This window comes from Anser brachyrhynchus (assembly GCF_964034855.1).
Source record: "Anser brachyrhynchus genome assembly, chromosome: 20".
NCBI lineage: Eukaryota > Metazoa > Chordata > Aves > Anseriformes > Anatidae > Anser > Anser brachyrhynchus.
The window spans coordinates 6,948,751-6,973,445 of NC_137713.1; the positions used below are offsets into that span (position 1 = coordinate 6,948,751).

Below are 24,695 nucleotides of genomic sequence, written 5' to 3' on the forward strand. Positions count from 1 at the left end.
ACAAGAGAAAATGATGAGGATTTTATAGCTCTCTGCGGCAAGCACTTAATAACTCTCTAAGGCTATAGATCTGGGCTCCACTGCAGAGCTGCAATAATTCACAATAAAATATGACTTTACGTTTATCACTCTGGCACTTAATATACACTTCCTGGTGAAACCTAGGAAAGAGGAAGAGGAGGGAGGATGATATTCCATGCGTGTGGTCACCAGGTGCTTTCACTGAACATGGCATATGGTGGAGGATGGTGAGAGACCAACCAGGAAACACAGGCCTGGGACCTGCTAGAGGAATGGATGGAGACACTGAAAGAGGTGAGGTCTCAGCTTAATGGGGACTTTTCTTGTCCATAACCATCCCAAAAGCCCCCTTCTAAGCTTAGGCAAGGCCCCTGTAGACACTGACCTTGTATAATACTGATAATGAAGGGCCCAAATGCCAAAGTAAAATGGCGTGTGCCCCCTTTTCCCTTGTGCTATCACCCCAGTGCCACCACACGAGGAGTGCTGGTGCGTCCCACGGTTTGCGTGCTGATAGCCCTGTGCACCAACACAATACCTTAGCTCGGGTATGGAAGCGCCTCACGGCCATCCATTGCCATGTCTCCACAGAGACGCAGGAAAATGTTGTCTGTGTTCTTCAGGAAAAGAAACAAACCTGAGGCAGAGACTTGCCCTGAGAGAACCAAAGGCAGTTTGCCTGGGGCATCACTCAGAAGCTCCTCAAGCAGACTAGCTAGCCTTGCCAAGCACGTGTCTCTGCTTCCCCTGCGGCGTTAGCAGCTCCCCCCGCTGTGCAGCCTGAGCTGGGCAGGAATCAGATCCCGGTGCCTCCAAATACCACCTAGCCCCTGAAAGAAGAGGGAGTTCACCCTCAGGGAAGGAAAAGTAAGCTAGCAAATAACTCTGGCAGGCGTTTGCAGGTAGCAGCAGCTCACTCAGAACTCCCATCCGCCTGCGAGGCGAGCAGCAGTGCTCCGACACCACCCGCATGCCGCGGGGCTGCTGGCGGCTCTGCTCCCAGGGCAGGTGCTTGCTACATGGGAGAAGCCTGCATCCACTTGTAGGTCTTCTCTGCTGGATTCCCTGTGCCTTGAGCTGTCAGTGGAAACTACGCAGACACCAGCCTTTGTAAGTCTGATAGTGAAGCATGGGTACTGTAACTTACAACGCAAAGGAGATTGGTGGGAACTGTGTTTGCTTGTGGTTCTTTTACGTGGTTGCATTGCAGATGGTTTGTCCACTGCACCACACCTCTTGAAGGCTTTTTTATCTACATAGATGCAACTTCCCTTTCAGTTCCTTGCACCTACACACTTCATCAGCTGACCAATGGAAGAAACAGGTCCCTGAAGTCTTCCCTGAAGAGGCCTGTAGCACAAAACCCAAGGGCCCACAGAGCTGTGGAGGTCCCTGTCTCCCGCTCCCCCTCCTGGGCTCAGGGCAATGGCGTTCCGGCATTGCTGGAGAGCTCAGCCTTACGGGGGGGTGTGAGGATTTTGCTATATTGCTCTAAACACTCTGGAAGTGTTTTAGCAACAGAGGCAAACAACAAACATTATCCTGTGCACAATATCGACTCAGTTAATTGGCAAGTGAGGTGTTGGACCGGCCTCCCGCTTGGCTTAAATTGTATATGCACCGAACACTGTCTCTGCTCATCACGCTGTCAGTGGGAAAGGCTCCATACAGGGTAATCACATGCTGCTGCAAACACAGCGCTCGGTAAAGCTGCAAATCAAAAGAAAATAGCAGACAAACAAAGATGGGAGATAGGAGGAGGGGTGGAGGGGGCCAAACTAGAGACCACACGCAAACTTGCAGCCTACAGCCATAGCTGCACCGTCTGGGAGCTCAAGGATGCACGAGGAGCTTTTTTGGATTGATCTGAGTCACATATGGTGGCTACAGGCAGATCTGCAGAAATGAACAGGATGGAGAGAGCTGGGCAGCTGCGCGAGTGACTCCCACATCTTTCAGCCACGGTGCCAGTGAGAGAGGGGAGAGCTGGCCCTGGGGATTGGCGTAACGGAAGAAAGAGGATGCTCTGCCACTGCCTTCTCACACAGCCTTGGGAAAGTTACTGGTACCTCCTTTGCCACAAGTCCCACAGGGCAGCTGAGCACTGCCATCCTTCCTGCTGCTTACTGCTTAAGGACCAGGTTTTCTAAGACAATACAGACCCTAAAGGATGCATGTGTATGCCCAGAAGTATTTAAAATTGTTCTAAGCAATTACGTGCCTTACTCACTTGGGCCTTGTCCCATTTCAGTGCAGCCTCAGGCATCCCAAATGCCTCTCAAATCTGGCCCTTGGACATTTTGAGGCAGCAAATTGTCTCTTACTGTAACTATCTGTACAAATAAAACTGTCTGTGTATGCACGCACACACACATTACTGTCTTGTTTTAAGGCACAAGTAAACAAAAGGCTACAGAGATCTAAAATTAAAAGCTATCTCCCAGGAGGTTTCTGGCTTGTGGCTATCCTGCAGGTTCTTATTGCAGGTGGGAACACCTTGGCTACAAAACCGTGGGTCCGATTCTCTCCCCAGTTTGCACCCAGGCCACGTGAGACCTCGCCTGTTCCTCCTAACTAGCTGGGCAGAGCCACGCCGATGGCCCCGGTGCCTGCAGACTATGCAGAAGGTTCACTGAGCGCTCTCAGCCACTGGACACTTCTCAGGAGCTAACGAGTCACACAGCCACACAAACAGACCGAAGGAAGGCAAATGAGCTTGTTACCTCTTTAGCCATGAACTGGGAGAAACAAAATCAAACCCCCACAAAACCCACATGCATTAGCAGTAAGGAAGGTGGCTGTCAGAGAGGGTTAATGAACCAGCTGCTCAATTTCCTTGGAGACAGGCATTTAATTTGTAGCTGCCAGGAAATCCCACACATTTGGAGATCACATTCTTGGTGGAAGTGGTGTCACATTGAAGAAGCACAGGGCAATCTGGCCACAGGGGACAAGTGCAGCTCTCCACGATATCAAGTCCATTAAACTCGTCTCCCCCAGCCCCGTACGTGCCAGAAAGAGTAGAGAGTTCAGGGCACTGCAAATTTACACTCCCGGCTCTGACAGCCGCTTTGGTTAGGGTTTAGGCATGTTTGCTAGGGAGGCACTTGGACAAGGATGTTAGCCTTTCTGTTAAGCTCTTGTTCAGAAAGCATGACAAAGAGGGGGGGAAGTATGTGGGTGAGAGCAATCCATAATGCTCGAGTCAGGCCACATGGCCAGCAGGCAAATTTAATGTACAGATTAGTTCTTCACTCAAAAGCTGCAAACTTAATTTGTTAGTACAGGACTTACTCTCTGCCTCTGTGTATACTATGTCTAACCTCGCTTCCCAAGATCATCTGGAAAGCAGACATTTCCATTAGCAGCGCTTAAAACTCGGCTCTGTCAGCACTTCCACTACAAGTTTGGAGGAGTTGTTTTAACTTCCCATAAAGCATCCGCTCCCAGCTGGAACGCAGCACACAAGAGGGGGAGATATATCTGCATAAGTCCCATTAACACTTAGCGTTTGTTATCTCTTGGGCCCTGTAGTTGGAAAACACCTCCTGAGCTCAGTGCAGAAGCCAACATCCTTACCAGATTTACTCTACAGACATTTGGCTGGGGATTTTACTTAAGGTTTAACTCGATTGGCAGACATTGTTTTTATGGGTGGCTTCTGTTTCAGCTCTAGGTTTCTGTAAAGCAAATATGAGATGCATTGGCAGAGTTTGCTGGGTGTTAATTACCAGCTACAAGCACACCCTCAAATGCAATAAGATTTTTCATTCACAATCTGGAATGGAATAGCGTTGCAAACAAAGTGCCAGGTTGTAGAAAGGGGAGTTTTTTCATACCCGTCATCAAATTGGATGAGAGTTCGGGAGCCAGGCGGGGAGAATAGAAAAAAGGCTATTTAGCGTCAGGAGAGCAGGGAGGGATAGATTTAGGGGAACACCATGAGTCAAACTAAACACACAGCTTCATGCGTCTGAACATCTGCTGCAGAATGAGGTACATGCTGGTACCCGACCAAATCCTGTCCAGGGATATGGGAGATGCTACAAATCCACGCAGACTCACTGCAGATGTTCTAAGATCCTGCTGTTGCTCACAGTCCTTTATTTTGTTTTGCTTTGTGTTTTTCAGTTTGATGAGGAATGGAGACGTGAGCTACAGCCCACAATGCATCCATTCCTCAGATTCACTGCCTGCCAGCCAGGCCAATTTGATAGGTCACTGCCTTAGACGAACTTCTGTGTGAACAAACAGGGACCCCATGCACACAGGAGCAAGGTGAAAGCTCAGACTAGTTTGCAGCAGAGAGGGAGCTGCTTCAGTTCCAGGCAGAGAGAGGAAAGCAAGGAACAGCCGCAGCACTTTATCTACCAAACTTCTCTGTGTCTCACGTTAAGTTGAATTTTTGCAGAGCCTGCATCTCCCTCCCCAGGAGTCAAGGATGGAAACACCCCTCTGAGAAATGCCCACGGAAGCAAAGAGAAACACAGAGATATTTCAGCGTCACTGGTGGGGTCTCAAGGCTGCAGCAGAATTTCCTTCTCCTCTCCCTCCTGCCCTAAAGTGCTTCATGTTGTATAAAGCCCGGGACCCTGTGAATCTTAGTGCAGAAAATGAATAGGGAGCATTGCCAGCAACAAAACTCTTCATTAAGGATCCCGCTTGTCCACATCTTGGAGCAGAGAGGGACCGAGCTCTGGGAGCCTGCCAGCACAGAGGGCAGGCTTTCCTTGAGATCCTCAGTGGGATGCTCAACTTCTCCTCCCTTTGCCAGTGCCATTACTGCTCGAGGATAGGGATCACACTCCTCTCGGCCTCGTTTTTGGGAGGTCTCTTCCCAGGGGCAACAGGGGAGACAGAGAGAGAGGGAGAATTGGCTATGTTGGTTCATGTGACAGCTCTCAAAGCCTTTGATCAGGCTGCAGGGAATGAGATTGCCAGGGTCTTGCTCAGTACTGGGCTAAGTTTGAAGTCTTGGTGCTTCGAGCAGGACATTAATTAACCACAGGAATCAGACAGGCCACTTCAGTGTCATAGAGCATGACACAAACCTTTGAATAAACCCATTCCAGCCATGCATACAGAGTTACTCACAAGCCCACGCAAGAACTGAGCCAGTCCACTACAATGAAGAGAAACCTTGAAGAAGAAACCAAGCAATTGCTGCTAGTTCACTAGGTGAGCCTCTTTGAGAGCCAGGTTTTAGAGGATGCAAATTATCATTTTTGGAGTAGAAATCAACTCAGTCCCTGCCATCAGTGTCTGCCTCTGTGATGGGTTTTTCTTCCTGCAGCTCCAGGTATCCTGAACTCTGCTAGAGATGCTGCCTATTTTTACCCTGCCTTGGCACTTATGTTATCATTCCTGTCAGAATGAGGCCAGGCATTAAATATAACTTTCCACCAAAAACTTCCCAGATTTTGTTAATTTAGGCATTCTAGTGTGATGCCTACCACACTTAGGGGAGCACTCAGGAAGGAATGTCGCAGCCCTGCACTGAGACCTGACTCCTGCTGCTGAAGCGAGGGGAGGTTTCCTGCACGCACATGGACACAGCATGTGCTATTGAGAGGGAAGCTTCTGCTCCCGATGAGGACAATTTCTGCTGCCCTCACAAGTCCCACCCCAGAACTGTGTTTCAGGGGTGTCAATATATTTATATGTCAGCAATTTGTCAGCTGCCCTGTAACATCTGCTACGGGTAGTAAATCAATACACGGTATTAGCACAGCCCAGTATGACATCTTTTCTTATTAAAACCTCTCCAGACTTCAAGGCTAAGAGGTACTGAGAGCTTCCAAGGAAATTCCAGGGGTCTTGTATAATACTTACCAGCCTGACAGACTAATTACCCTATAATTCACACACAATTGCAATCTATACTGGAAGCGATTACATGTAAATGACTGGGGTGACTCTCATTTCCTCTACGATTTCTTCTGAGCCTTTTTTTCCGGTATCAATTCCATTGAAAAAAAAAAAAAAAAGATCTTGGAAGTTATTAACACCCAAACCCACATTTCATTAAAGCTTATTTTAGGAGCTGCATGTTAAATCCACACATAGATACAAAGGCTCACAAGGAATCGCTCCTCCTGTTTAAGGTCTCAATACAAAAGCCTTCCTGCGTTGCCTTCTGGGAATCATGCCAGCCGAGAGCCTGAGAAATGGTGTAGTAATAAAAATGTAACACGCCGTATCGTAAATTATACACAGGATGGGACTGAGGAGGGAGGCGGGGAGTGTATTTGTCTTTCACCCCTTGCAATAAGCTCAAACACTGCCTGAGGTCTCTTGCCCACAGGAACTTAGTCTGCTCCGTACCTGCGAGGCTCTGTACCGCAGAGGCGCAGGCTGAGTCTTCCCCTCGTGAACGCTAACCGGGAGCAGCTCTTTGCTGGAAATCCCCTCCAGAGGGAACGGAGCCAAGCACCAGCAGCTGCGTGTGACAGCGTACTGCTCGTCTCCCGTGCGTGGTGACCTGCAGCAGGTCCCCAGGGGAGACACGCCTTGGCCCGCCAGCCCTGCTCCAGCAGTTGGACCAGCTGAACATCGCCATGTACTGAACGCACGTGGAAGCCTCCCCCAGTGTTACCCAGGGAGAAGAATGGCAGAGCCCCCCGCCACGCTCACGCACGCACGCACGCCTGCCTATTTGCGAGAGAATTGCTCAGCGGAGAGATAACCCAGCTGTATTCAGAAAGGAGACAATTAGAAATGCCTAGCAAAAAGGATTTTTCTCTAAATTATTATTTACAAAATATGCCAATCCCTTGCAGCTTAATTTCATTCTTCTATTTATTTTGCAGAAAAGATGAGGCTCTAGCATAGTCAGCAGTCCTGTAATGAGGATGCTTGCTTACTCCCTCGCAAGCGGGAGAAAAGCTAAGGAGGGCTTTAAGGCTCTTCCTTCTCCCTACAACTTCTCTTCCCCAGACTCTCCCAGGCTCACTCTCTCTCATTTTTTTGAGAACAGTTTCTATATCATAGTTACAGCCATAAGGAAATCAGGAATTCTCAATATTTCAGCTATTTTGGAGGATGGAAAGGAAAATTTCCCTCCTCCTGCCTCCCAGACTGGCCCACAGCCCACTGAACATGCCCTACACCCCTCCTCCTCTGCCTGCTGACTGCAGGGGCAGCTGAGCAGACCTGCCCCATGCATGAGGCTATGGCCTCCCGCGTTGTGCATCTTCCCAGATTCCTATCCTCATGTTTCCTCAAGCTCCTTGGCTTTCCCATACTGGGAAGCAGTTTATTGCCAGTACCATCCACAAGCGCTCTGGGACCACAGCTGGCAGAGACCAGCCAGGAGAAACGCAAACAAACTCATCAGGAAGGAGCCTACAGAACCTGATGCCCAGGGATTGCAGTGGGACGTGAGCAGCTCATTGCAGCGTGACTGCTGAGGCTGGAAACCACGTGCACGTCAGTGACCCGAGGACAGGGGAACACATCATCATTTTGCAAAGGTGTGCCTGGTGCAAAGGGGGCACTAGGTCTCGCTGCATGGTCTGACAGAGGGATGTGAAGGGTTTTTAATCAGACCTCAGCACACAGAAAGCAGAAATGGACCGTATTTTTGGAAGAAAGAGAAAAGCTGTAGAAAGACAGATCTTTGGGGGATACTATCCCTCTCCCAAGTGTGAGAAAGGTCATTTCTTTTTGTTTCTGAAATGTCAAACGTTTTTATTGCAGCAGTTCCTAAAAGCAACTCAGCGCTTCGCTTTGAGGCAGCCATTTTCAGTGTTACTGAACTGCCTAAGGAAGGTTACGTAGAGCGAAATCTTACCATTTTCAATCTTGACTCAAATGAAAGGTTTGTGGTTTGAACCCCAAACAAAAAGTGTTGCTTTCCTTGTGTCCAACAGGAGCCAGTTCCTTTTTTTTTTTTTTTTTTTGACTCCTGAAGTACCTCCTAACCCTGTTGCAAAGATAAAAGCAAAGGCAGAGACAGGATTTAGTGGAAACTTGGCTCTTCGGCCTCCACTGCAAATCATACATGCGATGAGGAGCAGCAGCTGAGCACGCAGGCCAGATAGACAGCAGATACCACCACTTTCCATAGGCTGAAATTTCCCTGCCCCCTGCATGCGATTCATCCTCCTGGAGCCACCCCTCTAACTCCCTGCCTTCCACTCCGCACTTCGGGAGCCAGCCCCCAGCTGACCACCGGGGCCCCTGCACCGCTGGGGCTGGGTGGCACAAAGCCCTCACGCTGGAGCGAGTTGATTGAATCAACCTGCACAGGCAGCCTTCAGGATACTGGGATTTAATATATTTGTTCTTTTTATAATCATGACCTCAGTTTATTCACTTGAGAAACACAGAAAGACAAAGCAATAACACAAGCTACTTGAGGAACTGGTCACATCCTGACTCGTTACCTTGTCCTTCTTTGGCTTTTATGCACTGCAGATCTGCTCTTTCATGTCCATCTTAAAATGGTTGCACTGAATCTCTATTAAAAAACATCAGCTCTAAATGGAGCATTAGGAGAAAAGCTGCTGCCTGCAGCTGGCAGGGACTGCAGCCCGGCTCGTCTCTGCCTGCAGGATCTGTGCCTGCTCCTCTGGTGGACAGAAATCCCTGAGCCCGGCACAGAAGAGCTTCTGGAAGGAGACAGGCAGAAGGGACCGGGTGGATGGGAGTCTGGGATGAGCTAGCACCCAGAAGTCAAAGGGGGTGGAGGTGAGGGGTGAATCAGATAAATGCAGCATCTAACGAGGGAGGAGTGAAGGACGGAAGGCAACTCGAGCACATCTCAGCTCCAGCAACTTGGGGAAGGCTCTTCCAGACCTCCACTCCCCTTGCTGGTAATGGAAGGGAAGGAATGCCTTCTCAGGAGGTTACGGGAAAGCTATCTTGCATCACGATAGTGGAATTGGTTTCAGTTCCTGCTTTTATAACTCCCCTGCAGGAAGGGCGTTCTGCACTGTTTTTTGCAATATTCACACCACATAACTTTCCATGAAAAGGGTGGGTTTTTTTGCTCGAGGCTCCTTTTAAGTCATTAAATTGATCAGCAGGAGCTGAATTTAAGAGCTCCACATCATTCCCTGAAGAAACCTCTCTCTAGCCTAGATGTCAAACACCTATGGTGAGTGGTACAAACACCCCTTCCCTCTAAGTGCCACCCATCTGCTTCAGGTGGAAGGAGAACGCGGAGCAGAAATGCCGAGCTATTCTGCAGACCCATGCTGCACGGCGGGTTTCCCCAGCTCCCACTTGGGAGCACACAAGGATTATTTTTCCCAAGACAGAAGAGTTAGGGAAGCAGACACAGGGTCTGGTAAGAAACAAGAATCAGCCCTGCCAGCTTGGACTGGGCTTGCTCTTTACAAGCACCATAGGGGCCTGGCAATTACAACTAAAGGCAGATCCCCTAGCGTGGGCAAGGCTTTGCATGCTGCGCAGCGATGCCAGCAGGGCAGGGCTGCCCAGAGCCTCGGCAGGGCCGGCCCTGGTGTTCACCTGGTCCTTCCCCATGCTGCAGAGGTGTCTGCCGGCTGCTGCTGGCATGCAGCAGGCACCCAGGGAGGCCGCTGCAGCTGCTTGGCAAGGCAGAGCCACACCACATTCAAGCTGAGGACGGACGTGAGGAAAGAAACTGTCGTCTCCTGCTGCAGCGGCAGTAAAAGTCCTTTGTAATTGTTAAAGCCAGACGGAAACTAATTTTTCTCTCTCTTTTTTTTTTTTTTTACAGCCTCTCATCCTCTCCCTCCTTCCCTGGCTGGTAAAAGACTACAAGACTGAGAAAAGCCAATTGCAATTAAATGTTTCACTCCTAAATGAATGGCTCGGTTTGTAAACAACAATAGTGACAAAAAAAAATATGCAACTCTCAGCAAAAGCAGCCCAGCTTTCTTTGCAAAATATCCCAGGTCTCCAACAAGAAAATTGCTCATTTTGGCATCATTCTGAACTCTCCGGGGATGCTCCTTTGCCCCTCCAACCCCTTGTCACCCCAGATTTAGAGTCTGTCAAAGGTAGTAAGAAGAAGTGGATGAGGCACGGAGACATACTAGCCTGGAAGCTGTTCTTCTGTAAAACCACTGCAAACCTGCTCCTTTAGATAAATAAATAGCACGTCCCCTGTGAGACATCATCTGCAAAGCACTATCGTACGATGCCTCCACTGTCATAATTCCCCATGTCCTTATTGCCCGACAGCCTCCATAAAGAGCCGGCAGGTTTATGTGCCACTTAAAACCAACCTATTACCAGCAGCAAACTTCTTTCAACAAGTTCCTGTGTGCTTTGACTCAAAAGCAAAAGAATCGCATCTCAGTGTGACGAGTCAGCACTGCTCAGGCACCCTGCTAGGTCCCCAGAGACAGGGGGTTACCGGTCCCAGAAGACAGCGTGGTCCTCCAGCACTGTGGCTTGGGGCAGTCACACCGAACTGAGTACAATTACACTGGAAGATCGAACCCAGCATGCGCAATTTATATACTGCAAGACATAAATGATGCTTCCCTATAGGCTATGCATGAAGGGAAGCAGGTTTTCTGTAGATGGAAACAGACACTGATATCAATGCGGTAAATGGATGTTGCATCCCTCCAGGATTTGATTCAGTGGACACGTTCAGGGACTGCTGTGTCTGAGGGACACGAGGGATGCCTGTGTGGTTTGCAGCCCTATAGACACAGGTTTCAACCTTTGGCTGGGATTAAAGTGGAGGAGCTGCACTGATTTTCATGTTGCTTTGCAGTAGCTGGCAAATACAAGCAGGTCCTGCAATATGCATTGATCTCTGAAAAGAAAGGGGAAAAGGAACCTCAAATCTCCTGAACCTTTCCAGCCTTCCCGTATGTAGGTCTGCAGTCAAACAGAGTGGTTTTTATTTTAAGGTACTGAGATATGTTTTTTTCCTGTCAAATGAAATTAAAACACAAAACACAGGGGCAAGCCAGTCACCCCAAACTGTCCCATCTGCTTCATGATCAGATTTTATGTGACAAAGGCTAGCGTATTTGTTTTATTTTCAAAGAGCATATGGTTTGATTTCTAAAAGCTCAGCCACTCACCACCAGGGCCAGCCTTCCAGAAAAGCCTGATGCACAGCAGCTCCTCTGGTGACACATGCGAGTTTTTGAAAGAGCTCAGCACCCAAGCTGCCCATCTGAAGTCCCTGGAAAAGCTGTCCTTGTTTGGGAGAGCTGAACAGCAGAGAAGCAAGCTGCCTGCTGTGGGAATACAATCCATCTACCTAAAAGCAAGGAAGACTTTAAACCAGAAGAAAAAAAAAAGTCAAAAATATAATAAAACAGAAAGGGGAGGAAAAAGAGAGGCAAGAAAGGGTTGAATAAATTTCCCCTTTGGTTTTAGACTACTAACACCATAAACGCTACTGAATAAATCACCAACAGACCAGAGAGCTGAAATAATGCAGGGGAAAAACTGACTTCCCATTCATCACACTCCCCCTGACATATAATAAATGCTTCTCATTCAACCAAAATGAATTAGCATAGTCGACACAGCACGCTTACATACCCATGCCCACAGATTACTCTGTTCTTTGCTCTCTGACTGAAGCCTCCTTTCCTGTTACCTCCTGCCTTTTGCCACTTTCCCCCAGGGAAAGCAAAACAGCCTCACCTAGACCGGGGGGTCCTTGCTGCCACCAGTCCCCAGGACACCAAGGGCTCGCTGCTGGTTTCTGGAGCACCTATAAGCCCCAGTGAGTATGATCTATAAAGTCAGGTATAAAAATATAGGCCACAAGAGATGCTAGTCACCTCTTCCCCTTCCCACCCTTTCTCAGGGATCTGGCAGGTTAGCAGCAGAACTGGCAATGGCATTTCAGAGTCCCATGGCAGCATTTCAGCCCCCAGGTGGTGACGGCTCTCTGGCACACTACCTTGCAAGAGCCAAGGATGAGCCACTCGCTTGGTGCCACAATATATAGGTCTAAGAGATCCCTGAGAGGAGTGAGTGTGCATCTGTGGGGTGGAACTGCCACCACACAACCCACGGGGAACCCTTCAGACTGACCGCTCACAAACTGCAGTCCTGGCAGCAGCCTGGAAGGACGTTCGGGAGCTTGGGACACAGCAGGAGAGTTACAGGAAGCCACGTTTATCCAGTGAACCACAAGATGGCACATTGCTTTTCTGTGATGGAAACTGGCTCCAGTCAGCAAGGATCCAACTGTGGCTACAGAGGGGCAGACACCTGGGGGCAACACTGGGGCTGAGACACAATGGGCAACCTCTGTCAGCAGAGGCTCAGTCCCCGGACCACCCCTGTGTAGGCACAGGGGGTAGGGGTGCACAGGGAAGTGTCCCTCTGGTCTCTGCATGGCCAGAGCCAAAGGAGAGAGCCTATGCTGGGAAACGAGCCCAGTCCACAGCACACTGCACATGGCAGGGGCAGGCAGGGGCCAGTCAATGGCTGAAGTCACAAGGCCACATCAAAACCAAGTGGGAACAACCTTTGGTGATGCTTTTTAGGTTTGAAAACACCACTGGTGGATTAAAGCCACTTCAGGAGGAAATATCATGCCAGGTCTGAGTGATTGCCCAGAGTAAGGCTAGAGTGATGTGAAAATGGGTGATAAATATTAAGAGACGGAGATGAGAGACATATAATGGAACGTCTGACAAAACCTTAATTAGAGTCTTGTATATACTCTGAGAAAATATATTTAGCCGATAGCAGCACTGGGGGTTTGAAGCTTTCTACAATGTGCTTAGGTTTAAAATAAACATTTATTTTAAGCACAAGTAAGTCATTCAACTAGCTAGTTTAAAGTCAAGGTAGGTGAACAGCTAACAGTAAATGATCTACTACATGCATTTATTCAAGCTTCTTTTTAGCCTGCATTTCCTAAGGGGGAAAAAAAAAAGCAAAAAAAAAAAAAAGAAAGCAGTCTGTTATTGCTTTGTGTTAGTCATTTCCTCTTAATAACTCTTGAATCTCCTGGCCAATTTCTCAGATCCACCACAGGAATAAAGGGCTTGGAAATGCTACATTCCTCCAAGTGTGCTGGAAACGAGTGGCTGATGATCCCCACTCATGGAACAGCTGCTAGAAAATCCAGATCAGGCGCTCGCAGGTTTCTTAAACTCATCTTTGCTTGTTTATAACTCTCCTGAATCCTAACACAAATAGCTGCTCCCACAGAAAGGCCAGCACTGATCCTAGATGAATTGGGTCAAGATGATATTTTTATGACAGTTTCTCGTGGCTTGTTCTCCCCCTTGCGCTTGAATATTTAAAGCCAGCAACTCCTAGGAGTGATCCTTGACTCAAATACTTCCCAAATACCCAAATACTTTCCCCCAACAACCTTTGCTGTAAATTATCCATACCGCTAGCTCTCCCCATCACAGCCTCTGCAGAGAGAAAGGAGGGAGCTCTGTGTGCAACTGGTCCCTGCTCTGAATCAGGGGTTCCGATTTGTCTCTTTAATAGCAGACAGCAGTATCAAATGGTTCATATAATGACTTCAACAGCTCCTCACCCAACTCTGCCTCTGAAATGACCCACAAAGCAGTTCATGTCACGACAGTGGATGTGGGATCTTCCTCAAACAGCAGTCAGCCAAAGGAGCCAGGCTCCACTCTGGGCAAAAAAAAATTACCCTGAATAATTTCTTGCCCTGGATGAATTCATCTCCCTGGAGGGATGAGCAAGGGCTTTGGTGTGCAAGTGCCCACTCCTGCAATGTTGAGCGCGGGCAGGAAGTACTGGGAAGGTCTTGAGAGACATCTGGTCCATTCCCCTTGCTCCAAGGCAGGAGTCTAACACCTCACTTGTTTCTGTCAGAGCTGTCCATTCTGTTCTTAAATACCTCTGGTGACAGAGGTGCCGCACCGCCCTTATGTGTCCTCTTCCCGTCATTCACAGTGTCACCTGCTGCCAGAGTCCTGTAAGACTAACGGTGTTTTTCCTAGGGAGTGAGTCAATCCATGATGGGGTTTTCAATCCGCTGGTGTGTCAGGAAAGGTCACACTCAATTTGTCTGCCCATGCTGCTCCATCTATGATTTCCTCCAGGCTATGAGCTCTCAGAGCCCAACCATGTCCACCATGGGCCCCAACTACTGCTTTTTGGTTCCCTCGAGACTTTCAGGGCTTTTATGGATGTCTGGAGAGACCACTGTGCTCCTCTCCACACCATCAAAGCAGCTAACGCAGGGAATTCCCTTCTCTCCTTCTTCCCAAAGCCTCTCACCCAGCCCCTTGATGCAACAGGTTTTGCAAGAGGTCTTCCCAAAGCTCAGGGCCTGGGGAGATGACCAGGGCACCCAGCCACGCACCGGCGTTCAGCAAGGCCACCAGCAGCACAGGCAGCTCGGGAGTGCGGAGAGCTTGGGATTGATTGTGTTGTCACCTTTGCCTACTGCTCCTTGGTTGCCAACCAGCAGAACGGATGTCCTGCTTTGCATAATGCTTGTACTGCGAATATTATTAACCTCATATATCACTGGGGAGTGCGCACAGCTCCCTTTTGCACGGAGCACTAGGGCCAGCCCTATTCAATCTACTTCGATAAACAGAAACAAGGACCATTTAATAAGCAGGAGGCAGCTGGTGTCTTCAGAGGTTAGGCTTTTGTGTTGATTTTTTTCTCTTTTACAAAAGATAAATAGGCCCAGGAAATTTTTTGCTCTGAATTTACATCTTGTCAACTTCTCATAAACTAAGCAGGGTCAAGCATTGGTCAGTACTTGGGCGGGAGATCTCAAGGGAAAACAAAATCCACAGTACATTAGGAAGAGAAATGCTTGTGACTTGGCTTTTCAGTGAGTAATGCTACGCTCCTTGAGCCAACGCTGATTCCCCATTGCAGGCAGGGTCAAGAAGGAAATCACAGCTGCAGAAGGCTCCTTCTTCCTATGGGATGTGAGGGAGGGCTGGGCTGGCACCTTCAAAGGAACCAAAGGGAGGAACCAGAATTACATGAGAGTCAAGCCTTCTTTGAGGTCTTGTAAGAAAATATCAGCCCTGATCATAAAATCTCCTGTCTCTTTCCAACAACAGGTATTAGCTGAGGGATAACTGTTTAATACCTCAAGTAAAAGGCATTCTAGCCTGCTTCCTCCTCTAAATCCGGGCAGCAATTTTGTTTGAATTCAGTATGTTTGCTCCCCCTACTGAACTGTCCCACACGCTCAATGTATGTTTTTCAACAGTTCCCCAACTACCTTTCCTGCACTGGCTGAATTTCCCTGGTGAGTAAAACGATTTCTATGTTCAGTAGCCTGTAAAGTACTTCAAAATCTTTCAGATGAAAGGCTCTCATTGAAAAGTGTATAATAAGATTTCATTATTGTATCATTTATTCTCATTATCACTAATAGCAGTGGTTGTATAAAACGTTCTTCCTGTGATCAGGACTGACTATCTAGCAAACACCCCAGCCTGCAGAAGCTAAGGACAAAGAAGGCATCGGGGAATAGGCATCCAGAGTTCACTTGGCTGTTTGCAGCCCATACATCCTCTACGCTTCTTTGAAGATTTTAATTAGAAACCTACAGAACAGTGTTTCTGGGCCTGGGAGAGATCCAGAGGTGTAAAGGACAACAAGCAAACTGCGAGCCTCCCTTCGTCACAGGCGTAAGGCTTTTTAGAACTGAAACGCAAAAGGTGCTCACAAAGGAGGCTAGAGACCAAGCAGTGCTGAGGTCTGGGGACACACGGTGTGTTTGGCGAGGAAAAGGGGAAGGTTTGGATAAAGCAGACTCCGTTTTCAGGAGGCAGGTTGCCCACAGGCTCTGCAATGAGCAAACAGGCTATCTACCCTCTAGGTGGGCTGGGAAGGCGGGGGGGGAATAGTGTTTCAGTGGGAACTTGAGGGTGTATGGAAAAGAGGATTCCTGATTTAGCATCTCAACCAGACCAGAAAGAAAACTGGGGAACAAAGCGTGGAGAGGAAATGCAAAAAGAAAAGAGGTGTGAAAGAGAATGAAAAGCACTGCTAACTCGGTCTGACCTAGGAAGCAGTGTTCAAAGCTGTAGAACTCATTGCCCTAAATAAATATATGAGCTAACGGTAGGATTTATAAGCAAGAGAGATACAAGGAACAGCTGGTTGAATGGCGTTCAGATGGGTAATGGAAAGTATTTACAATGTTGGCCAAGCAACTTGACAGGCAAGAGAAGCCTAGTCATCATTTAGGGCAAGAAATAAAAGAGGTGACAGCTGTAAGATCTCTTACTGCCTAGAGAGCTTGAGAATGAGGGATTTTTGCACCATTCCTGCTCTTCCCCTGTGTGCCCCAGATGCTGTAACTTCAGTGACTTGTATTTCCATTCAGACACTTGTAGCCTTACACGTCAAACGGTGCAGTGACAAAGAAGAGAACTTCTTCATCCAGGGGCTGCAGAAACAGATGGGCAGGATGGCATCTCGGACCTCTGTCATTGCAGGGTGATGAAGACCAGTAAAAAGCAATTAGGGCTGGATTTGATGCTGAAGCCTGGGGACCCTTCGGGCAGTTAAAATGTTTGGAGATAGTCCAGTATGAATGCAGAAGCCAGTCTTCAGATTGAAGGAGAAAAAAGACAGAAGGCAGTCGAGACTTGACAGCATGTCCAAGGACACAATAAACAGATAAGAGAGTGGTTCTGTGGAACAGCATATTTAGTGAGATCAACAGGAAAACTAATATCCAATTTCACTAGTTGCTGAAAATTTGTTTTACTTGAAAATTAAGTGATAGCAAAGAGCATCGGCTGTGTTTTTGTTCCAGGTCATTGATTATCTCCAAATGAAAAAGGAAACCATCAGACTTAGGCTTGGTGACGCAGGAATTTCTTATCAATTTCCCCTTCACCAGAATCATTCAAAGAAGACCCACTTTCAGGGCTTAGCTCCAGTTCAAGTAGCCAGATGAAAGGCATCATTTATATGGCATTCCCACTATTACCCAGATAAGATCTGGTTCTCAGGGACTCGGAGAAAGTGGAGGATGCTGGCAGGTGTCCTCTTTCCAGCGTGACAGATCTGAGCACCCCAATAGAAATATAAAAAAAATACTCTCAAGGTGTCAGAGCTATTCATCAGAACTGCTCTGATTATCTAGCATTACTGAACAGCAGCTACTTTGTCCCTTTGATCACGGCTGGTCTTCAAGTCATGGATGAATTAAATTTTTAATAGCCTGTGTGACAGCTCAGGACAGCTGTTGTGTCAAAATGGTCCTGAAGGCCCCTGTATACCTCGGAGCAGTCAGCAGATACAAGGCTGCAGCAGTGGGGAGTTAGCAGCATCCTTGGCTCATCTCCAGAGAACCGAAGCCAAAAGCTGTGTGGCTGGAAGAAGCATGACCTTGCAGCCCCAGAGATGGATCTAAGCAGAACAGGAAGATTTTAACCCCAGGACTTCTGTTTTTCCAGAATGCAGAAAATTTTGTTTTCTGGACTGATACAACACTGCCAAAGGGAGTTCTTGCAAGACTCACCCAGTATTTCTTCCATTGTGCATGTCTCCATACGGTCCTGGACCATTTAAGTTCACGGTCACCAGAAACAATTTCGAGGCTGTAAGTCACATGGAAGAGCTAGCATGGTGACTAAATCCCTACTCACACATGAAGAAATGCTGCACTGCACAAGCTAAAAAACGCCCTGCTTTGTGCAAGCAAGGAATTGTCTTGCTTATACTACTAACTCTGCTCCATATGCACACTACAGGTTGGAAATGTCTGGTATTGAACCTTAGGTGTTGAGCCTTGGGGTGCTGAGCTTTGGAAAAGTCCAAGGGAAGGAAGCACAGGTGGTTGGGGAGGATTTGTGAAACTGACAATCTCCTGAAATCCCTTCAGTACCTGCTGTTTGACAGCTCTGCGATTCTGGATATGGTTTTCTGGCTCACCCTCAAAAACTGAACAAATGACAGTGACTTTGGTTACAAAACAGCAGCTCTTTAATTGCAACAAGGGCCCCTGCTAATTTAGCAGAAACCTTTTTAGCTCATATAACTGCTCTGCTAATGAAATCAGAGCCATCACCACTTCTGGCTCCCCATGGTAAAACCTCTGTCCTTTCCAGGGAGTGAATCTCACCATAGCTTCAGACAGAAGTTTTAATGGGCTTTAGCAGCCTTCGAGAGAAAGCACTTGAAGGACAAAATAAATCATCTGTCTTACTGTACTGTCATAAAATCCCCCTTCCCCTTAATATTCTTCTTGCATCACCTTCTAGTTCTGCCACCATCCCTCCTTCAAAGCTTAGACTTAACTTGAAAGAGCATATCTATCCAAGTGGAACAATAAAGACCCCCAAAGTTTCTGTATTTCAGGTGCAGGATTTGGGAGAGCGGAATAACCCCAAAGCTCTAATCAACAAACTCATCTTTCCTAATACCACGGGGAAACTGCTGTGACAGCTCTCCACAGGGTGTGTTTAGCAAAACCAGCTTCCTCTCCTCATCTTAAAGCTCTCTGATGCTTGGGTGGCACACTGGGTTATTTTGAATTGGCTTTGCAAAGGTTGCAGACTTTCATGACTGGGGGGGACGGTCTCCAGCCAATACAGGGTCAGCACAGACAGCTGTTTAACAGTGTTCTGCAGAGGTCCTCTCCAGGACAAGTCTTTGGAAGGATCTAACTGGGCTGCTCCTAGACCTCGAGTATTGCAAGGCAAAGGAAAAGCTGCAGATATCCAGGGTGGTCCATGCCAGACTGTAGCAAAGACAAGAATAAGGCAGCAAAGCCGCCTCTGCTTCCCAGCTTTTCTTCCAGCACCAACAACAGAGCTAAACTGGATCCTAAGTGTTGATTCATATTTCCAAACACTTTCTAACCATTGCAAAGAACAAGTGCTTAAGGGCTTGGCTGTATTTATGCTTTTGCTTGTCTTTAATAAAAGCTGTATTTATAATGCATGATTAATTATTTTGCACAAGCCTCCCTTTTATGGGAACCTGTGAAATGTAAGTGATTTTTAATACCACCTCGCAGACATCACGCCTTCTTCCCACCCCCATTACCATTAATCCATGTTGTAGAAAGATGTAACATTTGTCACCGGTTTATTATGAAGTGCAATGTTGCGAGTTATTTATGAACTTGCTATTTATTGAAATATTTGCGGGTAGTTTTAGCACTTCAACTCTAGGGTGAGAATCAGCCATGTTTTACCCACTGCCTGGCAAAACCCTCTCCTGTTTAACCACTTCACTGCCACTCTCTGGCTGTGCCATCACAGCACATCTCCCAGGGCTGTGTTTTAGGGCAGCCTCTCAGCCTTGAGACTACCAAGGAACTGGACAAGCAAGCTCAATTACGTCTTGTTCTCATTAGGTGGAACGGGATGTTTGAGAAGGTCCCAGGGGCAATAATGGACAGAAACAGGCAAGGAACAGAGATATTACTGGACTATGATTGCTGAAAAGAGGGCAGTCTGGGTGTCTCGCAGCACAGAAGCGAAGCAGCTGCCCAGACCACAGATCAAGCCAGTCCACTACTCAACGCCCAATATCCAACATACCAAAGGAAGAGCATTAAAACATGACAAACACGCAGCGACCCTTCCCCAGAGTATTCCCCTGCTCTCAGCAACATGCCACACAGGAACTTTCCAGGTGAGAGTTTTGCATCTGTCTTTAATAGCTCTCAAGAGATTTTTCTTCCTTGCCTTTGCTCAATCCTTCCCCAAATCCACATAAGATTTTTTGCACCACAATGCCCTGACGGCAAGGAGTACCACAGCTTAAGTTCCACGTTTCGTAAATATTTCCTTTTGCTTGGCTTGACCCTCCCATCACCTCTTTTCACTTGATGCCTCCCTGCATATCTGAAATTGCCTCTGTACCCTAAGTCCAACAGGACAATCCTCACCTCCACTCAAGCCTAAAGCTGCTGGATAATAGATGTCAAATGATGTCAATAGATGTCAATAGATGTCAAATAGATGAAGAAGAAGGGAGGTATGATGCGATAATTAGGTGAGAGCAGTAACAAACAGCAGTCAAAGAGCATCTGTAGGCCCCAGCCTTCCTGCCACTGTAGATCAGCTCTCTCCCAGCCCATGCTTTGTTCTGACTTGGGTTTGCTTTGTGCCTAATTGCAAGAGAGCCCCTAAAACTGCTGTGACTTGTTACTCATGCCTAGCTGGGATCTCTGTCCACTCCTGGCTAGCACAACCCAGGAGATCAAGAGGCCAGGAAGCCGTAAGTGGTGTGTACAGAACCACTCTGAGGAGAATGTCGGTGCTGCTTGGCCTTGGCAGTTGCTGTGTCTGTCTTTGTTGGGAGCAGTACAATGTGGGGAACCAAATTTAAGGCACAAAACTGGAATAAAATTGTTCTGCAGCAGCTTAGCCCCATGTCTGAAAGTATGCCCTGAATTTAACTAGATGTGAATGCAATGTCATTGTTGGGGGCCTTCCTTGGTTAAAGTAGCTGGACTCTATGTTTTCAGCTACTGCTTTTTAAAAGCTTAGGGTAGCTTGACTATGCCAGTAGTGAGCATGCTCATATGACCATAGTCTTAACCTCTGTTGCCATTTTCAGCTTCCCACTTCAGCACAAAAATGAAAAGTGCAAGACTTAGAGCGCTTACCCCACCCCAGCCAGTCCCATGAGAGCAGATGTGAACAAGAAGAACCAAAAATGTACTTCTGACACCTTGTGAAACTCTGTCTTCTGCTCTGAACTTGCCCTGCTGTCTTTCAGTCACCCGTCTGACCTTAGCATTCAAGGATTAACACTTCAGGAAACTGGCCATACAGGAAAATCAAGAGCAACACTAATCACTGCTTCTTTTCAATAGCCCAAATAATACATAACTGTAGCTGTATAGCAAATAGCTGCTTCAGCCAGAACAGCTAGTCCTAGGAAGTCAGTCCCTGTTTTTTTCCTCTACATTACATATTGTTTCAATAAGAGAAAAGAGAGAACAGCAACCAGCACACAGCACTATGGCTGTTCATGAAGGAATACAAATGAATCCCTTTTATGTAAAGGTGCAGAAAAAAAACATACAGAAGTGTTTGACTGCTGGGTTTAGAGCCCTGGACAATTAAGCAGTCAGTTACCCTGCACCATCCAAGCCACACTCATCATCTACAGAGACACCCCTAGACCATGACAAACAGGGGATGAACTCATGTTACTCCATGACGAATGGAAGACATTCATCGAAGCTCGCACTGCCAACAAAGCGTGCTGAGCAAAGAGACCTCGTACTTAGGGCCGAATGCTCAAAAGACAGCTGTTAACATACGGACACGGCTCTAAGACAGACCATGAGCTCAGGTCCCCAGTCACTCAGCAGACGGTGGTCAGCCAGAGGCAGCTCAGCAGAAGACTTCATGGAAAGCAGAACATTGCCTTTACTGAGCTCAGGGAGAGGGCTTATGTTTTTCCGTTTGCTTTTTAGCAATTGCAGCTACCAAAGTTGTCAGTTTGCAGCACCTGAAATGTCTCGCTGAAAACTGTTTACAACACTTAGCACTTTGTGCTGAGATCACTTGCTGCAATGAAAGCCTGTATTTCATTGAAAAGAGCAGGCACTTTGCAGGCACAGATTTATTTTGCTCCAACACAGGGTGCTTCCTGGCGCTAACTGGATACAGAGATGCTGCACAGGTATGCAGTTTGCTGCAGGTAGAGCATTTGAAGGGTGTGAATTAGAGGGACACAAAGTATATTTGAAATGTTTAGTAGCCATCAGCAGCCAGATGGAAGGCATTTCCTCTTGTTCCATACATTTCTATTCTAATCCTGCTCTCTGTGTACGTGTTTCTGTTGTGCTAGCTACAGTCAGATTTCCCTACAACACCTTTTCCAGCAGAAAACACTATTTCATCAAATTAAGCCAACTTGATTTTGACTAAATTTCTACGTTTTATGAGCAGTCTGCTCATTGAAAGTATTTTGTAAAAATCAAAACAAATCTTGGAACTTTGAGGTTTGGCTTAAAACTCCTTTTTATTATAAATAATTTGGGGAACCACACTCCTACTGCATTTTGAGAGCAAAGCACAGTCACCCGTAATTTCTGAACACTAAATGCTCTGAAATGCTGTGGCAGGGCATTTTGATATGGCTCAGTGATTGCTCCAAAAAGAAAGTGAGACAGAAAATCACTCAAGGTCTTTTAACTAGCTTTTAGCAGACCTTTTCCCACTTGATCCAGCTGTTTCCAAGACACGCTTCAAAGGGTCAAACAGGATTAAACCTTCACTCGCTAGTATTTTATACTGTACCACGCACCAGGCCTGATTCTGCTGATGTAAAGTCAGGGTAATTTTAAAGTCATCAGAGCTAGTACAGACCTACCAAGACGTGAATGAAGAAGACTTTTGATTCCGGCTCTGACAGCAGAGCCTCCAGCTGAGGTTGAGTAAAGCAAGGGTTTTCCACGGTGAAAGTAAGGGTCAGCTTCTCTGCACCGAAAGGTGGGTGTCAGTCGTGCTTCCACTGTTCCATCCCAGTCACTTTTTCTTTCACACCGTGTCTCAGTTTCCCTCTGCCCTAAGTGCCCTAAGCACTAAGCACTGCCACAGCTTGCTGGTGTAGCTCAGGTCCCAAGCCAAATCACCAGCTCCAGGGGCTCTTTCCCCATTTCTCCTAGGAGCCAAAGTGGAGAGGCACGACAGGAAGCCAGGCACATTGCCGCATTTTAGAGCTTCTGAGATATTTTTTTGCCAGCCAAGGACAGACTGTATTATTAGGAGCTGGTCGGACTGGGGTGATGGGGTGAACAGCTTTGCAAAGAACAAACAGGATAATAAACCCATCTTATTGCCTATAAAGGAACACAATCTGACCTTATCTATATGCAAATTGCGGTGCCTTCTTCCTCCTCTTTGAGGCGGGTAAGCTGGCTATAATGTGCCTGGTAACACCAGTGCATTTGCATTCCACCAGATGCTGTTAGGAACTTCTCTCTGCTTTGTTCAGTGACTTAGGCTGTACTTAAAAAAAAACAGAAAAAAACAAAACAAAACAAAACACAAAACAGTCCCTTCTGACTAGAAAGCAGTTCCATTTGGCTGCCACCTGTTACAGATTCACCAGAGCCTCAAGAAACTTTCAGACACCAGTTCCCACACCCTTTATCAGCAGCATTTGCCTCCTTGTTCTTTGTCATCAAGTTGTATTTGCATGGAAACCAGCCTCTGGTGTTGAGAAATCCATCTGTTCCTGCTGTTCCCTCCTCACCTGAGAAGTCAGGCAGTCCTGCTTACACTGTTTTGGGTGCCTCTGAGTTAAAAACACCTGAGAAGTTAGAGAGTGGGAGGGAAAAAAAAAAAAAAAAAGCAAAAGCGAACACTGGATCTGCCCATACCAACTAGTATTTTTTCCCGGCTTCTGCAGAAATCAGTGTGTTCACATAGGCATATGCACATCAACCCACAGTAAAATCCATTTCCTTCATAAATCCGCATAGCTCCCTTGTACATCACCTCTTTCCTAATTTATCTGAAGCTACTCAAGCTCCTGCTGAGGACCCATTGCCGTGTCCCAAATGCCACCAGGGCTGTAACCATGCTTGCTCCTATCTCAAGCAGTCTGCAGTTACATGAAGTTTGGATGAACTTCCAAATCTGAGGCATTCTGCTCCTCCAGCGCCTGACATCAGCCTTAGACACTGGTCCACAGCTTTCAGGGGAAGAAATTAAAGACAAAGAGTAGCTAGATTTTTGGAAGAAAAGAAAAAAAAAAAGAATATTGTTTTTATGCAAATAGTCTTAAACTTCGGGTAGGGGCAAGAGAAAAAAAGGGGGAAAAATCCATTTAAAAACCTTTCTGCCTCTATTCTTTTTTCCTCTTTATGTTTTCAATGTGGCTTTAGTGGCTCTTTAAAGATGTACTACAAAGCTTTTAATAAAAGCCAGAATGAAAGGCAGAATCCTCTTTAAGATCCTAAATCAGTCTTGCAATACGTGTCTAGACTCACACGTTGCTAATACATTAACTTTTTAGGAGTGAGATATTGTAACACCCAGTAATCCCTTCAGCTTCTGCTAAATTCCCTGTCAAGAAGGCTGTGTGTTTCTGTTTAGATGGGAAGCAGCAACATTAACAATGACCCCTTCCAGAGAACATTTAATAGGCAAGTAGATCACTCAAAGTACATTTCATTTCTGCCTCTCATTCATTTAGCAGTCCTTTCCACCGCTCTGTGAGCATTGACGGTATGATTGCTTTGCATCAAGCAACCACTGCGCTTGCTGAACAAAATATACCGGAGTTTGGTCCTAATGCTGGGGGCAATATGCTGGTTTTGGCATTGATCCCACCAAATCTAGGGTTACACTTTTACAGCAATAGCCATTCCATCTGCACCAAGCACTAGCAATTTCCTCTGGTCACAACTACCCAGTTTCTCTTCCCCAGGAATTCAATTTTCCGTGCTGTTGGCTTCAAAAACGTGAGTGCAAGCAAGCTTCTATCAGCCACAGTAAGTATATTCTCCTATAACTTGCAGTTGTGAGTCACAGATTTTTGTGTGAGACAGAAATTTGTGGTTTGCTTCCTGGCCTAAATGTGGCATCTACAAGTTGTCCGTTGAGCACAGGTAACAAGCAATCTCTAAATGCAGTGGGGATTTTTTTCTTAAAATATCCAGCGTTCCTTAGTCCCAAGCACTGGCCTTACTGCATCTATTTTTGGTGGAGATGCTAACCCGCTGATTCTTTGACTGGAGGATGCCAAGGGCAAAAACAACAGGTCATTGAAAAATCACCTGGTTTGTCTGGAGCTAC

At 46.9% G+C, this 24,695-nt stretch overlaps 2 long non-coding RNA genes across 3 annotated transcripts in view; one reads left to right on the plus strand and one right to left on the minus strand.

Moving 5' to 3' along the window:
• The window catches only part of LOC308180998, a 244,292-nt gene that overhangs the window by 155,179 nt on the left and 64,418 nt on the right, over window positions 1-24,695 (minus strand). The gene's annotated exons all lie outside the window — the stretch shown is intronic.
• Window positions 1-24,695, plus strand: part of LOC308180997 — a 36,038-nt gene continuing 11,343 nt past the window's right edge. For both annotated transcript variants that reach the window (XR_013941268.1, XR_013941269.1), the window contains exon 1: window positions 1-24,695. This exon is cut by the window's right edge. This is a non-coding gene — a long non-coding RNA (uncharacterized lncRNA).